General features: G+C 40.8%; 1 pseudogene; it reads left to right on the top strand.

The window, feature by feature from the left end:
- Positions 1 to 883: 883 nt before the first annotated feature.
- LOC103202852 lies at positions 884 to 2,054 on the top strand (annotated as a pseudogene).
- The last annotated feature ends 4,467 nt before the right edge of the window (positions 2,055 to 6,521 follow it).

The following is a 6,521-nucleotide window of genomic DNA, read 5'->3' as shown; positions in this document are numbered from 1 at the left end:
CTTCTAATTTCTCAGTATAAATTGATTTCATCTGCTGAGAACAAGGATGGATATGGTTTTGGGAGTCTGAGGAGAGAACAGGAGAAAAATAGTAATTTTAGAGAAAGAATTCAGTAGGGGACTGTAGTAAGATTGCCAGGTGATACAGAGGAACTGCTTGAGTTTTGTAGTCATGTATTTAGAGTGAGACCAGTCAGCTCTCAAGACTGATAGCCCAGTTATTCACATCTCTTTGAAGTTTTGCATATTCAGAAAATAATCCATTTGAACATCCTCTGGTACATGGAACATTTGTGACCAAATGCATATTTCAATGGACCAGAAAATTCTTAATAAGTAAACTCAATTAGCTAAGAAATATTTGTCCTTGGATCAGTGAATGGCATATTTGTTTTCCTGATTTCTCAATCTGTAAGCGAGCAGCTTCTGAAAGGGCTCAGTGATGACGTCTGTCTCAAGCAACTGTCAGCTTTCCTCAATCAAACTCCATGACTTGGGCTGAAGCAGGCATTGGAGATGACACTATCGTGTGCCCACAGATGGCCACTTCTCTATTAAGTTAAGTTTTTCCATTATTTTCTCAGGATAGATAGCCAAAATCCTTAGGAACCCTTAAGAAGCTCCTTCATTTTTCCTGTCACTAAGAATTGGCCATTCAGCAGTCACAGGGTTTGTAATAATCAACCCACATTGATTTCTCTGTTCTGCAATGATTTGGAATCCTTTCTTCCCAGAACCCTTATACCTGACCCTGTGTTGGAAAATAATTTGCATAGCGGCACAGACTGCCCCTGCAGGTGTGTATATAAATCACAGCAGGATGAAGTAGGTCATCTCCAGGGGTTGAGTCAAGATCTTATAACATCAGCAGCAGGGAGTGATTATGGAGAAGTTGTAGTGGTATTTCCTGGTCTTAATCAGACTCTCTAATGCTTCTTTTCTTATGGGTAGGAGCTACCCCAGGCTGTGCCTGTGATTTGACATGGGGGTGGTGATGGGACCTATAGTTGTACAAAGTGAAGTCAGAGGAACAATTAATATGGTTGTGTGGCATATGTGTGTGTGTGTGTGTGTGTGTGTAACTGGAGAAGGGATGAGTCTAGTTCTCAATTCCTAAGTCTATATGTAAGTGAGAGGATAGATCTTTATGATCTGAGAAATTTCTCATCTCTACTTTTTTTTTTCTGTCTCACAGACATGCATAAGAAGGCCTTTGTGTTCCCCAAAGAATCAAACAATTGCTATGTGTCCCTAAAAGCACAGTTGAAGAAGCCACTACAAGCCTTTACTGTATGCCTCCACATCTACACTGAACTGTTGGACCCGTGGTTATGGCATTTTCTCTTATGCCACTCAGAAACAAGCTAATGAGATTTTGGTCTAAGGGTAAAGGATATATTTTTACGGTGGGTGGGGAAAAGAGGTTATTCAGGTTTCCTGAAATCACTCTCACTGCTTCACACATCTGTGCAAGCTGGGAGTCTGCCTCAAGAATTGTTGAGTTCTGGGTGGGTGTATGTATGCCTAAGGTGTTTGACTGATAACTAGAAGGCTGGCAATTCAAACCCACCAGCCACTCCTCGAAAGGAAGATGGGGCAATCTACTTCTGTAGTGATATCACCTCGGAAACCCAAGGTGGGGTTGCTATGAGTTGGATCTGATGTGATGGCAGTGAGTTTTGAGTAGGGTGGATGGGAAACCCATGGTGAGGAAGAGTCTGAAGAAGGGATACTCTGTGGGATCAGAGGAAAACATCATCTTGGGGCAGAAGCAGTATTACTTTCGTGGAGGTTTTAATGTAAACCAGTCTTTGGTGGGAGACATTGCAGATGTCAATATGTGGGACTTTGAATTGTCAGCAGAACAGATTAATACTGTCTATAGTGGTGGGACAATCAGTCCTACTGTCCTAGACATCTTTCTGCTGGAATTCCTAACTGGGAAACTGTGGGCCTGGGACAGCCCAGCAGACAGCTTATTTACCACACAGGGAGAATTGCCTGAGGAACGAAGCCAAGCTAAGATCAGAAGAACTGGGGGATGGACAGAGTGATGGAGCCTTGACTACACTGTTTGAGTTTCTGAACCAGACTTGTCTAAAGCCAGATCTACCCCTTGACTTCCCAGGAGTTTGATGAGCCAATAAAGGACCAAAAAAAAAAAAAAAAAAAAATCTCTGTTTACTTGAGTGAGTTTGGGTTGTTTTCTGAAGCTTGTATTCAAAGTTGTGATTAAATTCTTTAACAATCCTTTAAATCCAAGTTCTTGTGAGCCCATACTGACCATTTCTTGTTCTTCAGTAATGTATTCGTGGCACCTTCACTGCTCCTAGAGCCAACTGCAGTGCTTCTCTCTGATGACACAGCTTCTATCTCTTGATAGCTGGTCACCCTATCACCATTCCAATTTGATGAACCAACTAAATACTGCTTGGATCCAAGAATCTACTGTCAGATTCAATGACTGGAATGCTGCCTGGATTGGGTCTTCTACAAAGGACCCATCAAAAAGGATGGCTGCTGGTTTCCTCCAGAAGTGCCCTTTACTACAGCCTTTCAGTACTGAGGTGAGCAACTGAAGTTATTCCACAGAGGCCACAGCCTGGTATGAAATATGAAGCTACATATAAGTCAAATAATTACTTTAAGGCAGGTTTATGGGAGACTAATTACACTTAGAGGTTCTAGCCTAGGTTCAAATCCTGGCATTACAACTTAGCAGCTGTGTGATCTGGGGAAACGTAACTTTTATATGTCTGTGTCCTTGCCTACAAAGTATGGGTATGGGAAATTACAATAATTAGCTCAAAGGGTTGTTGTAAGAATCAAATAATATCATGCATGTAAAGTATGCATGTAAAGTAGTGCCTGGTACATAGTATATCCTGATAACAATTATCTGATATTATTATAGGTTGTTTTATATTATATCTCCAAACATGGGTTTATCATATGCCTCGAAAGTATGATTCAGTGTTATTGGTCTAGGTTGGTAGCAATTGAGGGGTTTGATTTGCTAAGAATTAAATTCAGAATATTAAGGGTATGAGCCATAAATCTTTGAAGCAATTATTTATGAATACTGATTCCCCTAATTGACTTTTTGAGGAGCTCTGGTGGCATAATGCCTAATGCATTTGACTGCTAACCAGAAGACTGGCGGTTCAAACCAACCAGCCACTCCTTGGAAGGAAGGTTGGGCAATCCACTTTTGTAGTGATACCGCCTTGGAAACCCAAGGAGGGGTCGCTCTGAGTCGGATCTGACATAATGGCAGTGACTTTGTTTTTTCATTAATTGACTTTTGATAGCCATTTGGAAGCTTAAAAATTAAGGAGATAATATGGAGCAAAAATGTGAACTGCAAATGTTCTTTTTTATCTACTTAGGGAAAATCTATAACCTGACATTCAGCTAAGCAGATGAGAGAGCTGGCACTCTTTTCCAGTTAAAGAATCCAGTCAGGAGATATATTTTAATTATAGAAGGCCATTGCAACTCCCTAGGGATGTGGGATGAGCTACTACTTTCTTCAGAATTTAATTACTAGCACCTTACCACACATAGTTTAGTGAGCTTTAGCAGGAAAATTTTTATAGCCGGTATTTGCATTCATTAAAAGTCTTAATAAAGCATTCCTATAATGTTTAAATTTGCTCAATTTAGCTTACTGGTAAACCCTTCAATGTAACGATGTTGAAAAATGAATTGTCATACTGTATAGAGTTGTTAGATAAAATCCAATGAATGTTAGGTGACATCTGCCAAAGAAGATGATTTGGTTTGGGTGAGTTGATTCTAAGCACAGAGTAAGGTTAATTGTCCATGGAGGCCACTTCTAGCTTATATTAATAAAGCCATCTCATTAACACTGATTTTTCCTTATCACAGGGAACATGCATCCAATTCATCCAGATTCCAATGCCATAGAATCAAGGCATTAAGACACAAGTTATAAGAATAGAGGGCCAAACAACATATACAGCAATAAAAACTATATAGCATGGAAGTTCTTTGAGAAAAATGAGGTACACTACGAAGGGCCAATGTATAATAGACAATAAGCATTTATTTCCTTCAAAGAGGCTGAGAAGAATGGATTTATATATTTCTATCTATGAGATGAAATTTAGGTGCAGCAGGGGAAATAGCCCTCGGCCTGAAGAGAGATGTAGTGTATTTACAAGCCAAATAAGAGGGGATAGCCCAACAGCATAGGTCAGAGATTGCACATGTACAGTCCTAGGGAGATGCTGGAGGCTGTTACATGACAGGAGTCTTTCCCTTTGGGACTGGAACTAGACATGTTGGTACAAGAGTCAGGGCCAGGTCTGTCCCAAATGTGAGCAACTTAATGTGGATGCAACATGATGAAGTGCAGATGAGGGACCTAAAATCTCCCTGTGTCAGGCAGAAATATTGGGTTATTGGTCATGGTGACAAGTCTAGCACACTCTCTAGTAAGAGGTCCTCATGAAAGACATGGCTAAGATTAGCCTGTACATAGTGCCAGATAGGTGGACAAAGACTCATCTCTGTGGTGAGACCTGGTCTACCCCAAGCTGGGAGGAGAGACTTCAGGCTGGACCTGATAGAAATGGATTTGGAGTCTCAGTGGACAGAATAGAATCTTACTTCTGTGATTCCTCTCACCCCCCATGCTTCTCTTTGTCCCCAAGTTTGCTGTGCTCAGGAGAGGCGAGGATTAACAGAAAAAGAAAATGACTACAGGTTATTTAAAACAACAACAACAAACCCAATCAAAACCTCAAATGAAGGTTTCAAAGTACAGATTACTGATCTTTAGAATCCCAGGGAAAGCAAAGAAGTGTTGCTTTGATTTCTAACTAGCTTTATCCTAAAATAATTACCCTCTGGTTTCAGATGAGTTGGTTTAACTTCTCTGGATTCTTTCCCTTTAGTTCCTTGTCTCTACCTCATCTCCGCATTTTTCATTTCTTCTGTACCAGAAAGAGGGCTGGTTAACTTTCCCTTTAGAAAATGCTGACTCTGTGCCCAAATTTCCCAGTTCACCTGGTCCAATCTTTCTTAAATTGTCATCTGCTGTATCATAATCTCCATCATAATCACCTGGGTTGGTTATTAAATGTATGATTGTTGACTCTACTCCAGATCTACGAGGCTTGTCTTTTCTGAGGGACAAGCCTGGCTTCCAATAAGGTTGAAGGTAGGTGGTCATCTTTACAAAGTTCTAGCACGTCTTGATTCAGTTTATCCCCTTAGCCTACCTCTGGTGCATTCCCTGAAGACTCATTCAGTGCTGTCCCATCCACATCATGTCCCTTCATACATACAGATAAATGAGCTCATAAGGTCTTATCACTGCTCCCTAGATGATAGCTACTTAATCACGTGAGGGCAGATCATACACAATATTGAAAAATACATTATACTTATTAAGCTCTTACTGTGTTTCAGGCAATTTTCCAAGAGATTTACATATATTTACTTGTTCTCTCCACAAGACAACCCTATGAGGTATTACTATCACCTTCATTTTACAGGTGAGGAAACTGAGGCATGGAGAGATTAAGCAACTTTCCCAGGGATTGGCCTCAAACCTAGGCAACCTGGCTAAGAATCCTGTGCTAACAACCACTGTGTTTTACTGACACATACAACACATGTTTGCATTCATATCCCTAGTAGGGGTGGGTGGGTGGGTGGGTGGGAATGTTTTTCTGATGGGGAAGCCATTCTAGGAAGTCATATCCAGAACGTTAATGAACAATACTTGGAGACTGGCAATTTTCCAACTTTTCATTTGATTACTATGTGTTTAGGAGAATGTCTTGCACATATAATTCCTACTCAGCCTTAGCATCAACACAACATTGGGTAGACTATGCCTGTGCTACCTTTGTCAAAGCTCTTCTGTGACTTGGAAACACCTACCTCTTCCACTCTCATAGACATAATTTCAGATCCTAGAAAGCATCCACTAAAGGCATAGAATCATTTGAGGTTTTCTCCAGGCTCAGTTTGGGAAGCTTTTTAAAAATCTAGTTTCCCAGATCAGTTACATCAGATTATCCAGTGGTGCAACCCAGGCATCAGTATTTTTAAAGTTTTTCAGTAGTTCGAACCCACCAGCCACTCTGCAGAAGAAAGATGGGGCGATCTGCTTCCAAAAGATTTACAGCCTTGGCAATGCAATGGGGGTCACTGTGAGTTGGAATTGACTTGATGGCAGTGAATTTGGCAGATGATTACAATGTGCAGCTAAGTCTCCAACAGTAGAGGCTGGAGGATCACTGTTCTAGGCCAAGTGATAGCTATGAAAAGATTGCAGAGTCTCAGGTGTGGCCTCTGACCGGTTGTGTAGTTGTTTCTTACTGACCTGTCCCTTGCTCCCTTTCCTTTTTAAATTTTTTTGTGATTTGGGTGAAAATTTACAAAGCCAATTCACTTTCCATACAGCAGTTCACATATACTTTGTCTCATGACATTGACCACAATTTACCACAATGCAACAGCTCCCCTCCCACTTCCTCCCGATA

This window comes from Orycteropus afer, unplaced genomic scaffold (assembly GCF_000298275.1).
Source record: "Orycteropus afer afer isolate SDZICR_OR568_19922 unplaced genomic scaffold, OryAfe1.0 scaffold00193, whole genome shotgun sequence".
Classification (NCBI taxonomy): domain Eukaryota; kingdom Metazoa; phylum Chordata; class Mammalia; order Tubulidentata; family Orycteropodidae; genus Orycteropus; species Orycteropus afer.
This window is presented reverse-complemented; position numbering and strand designations above follow the sequence as displayed.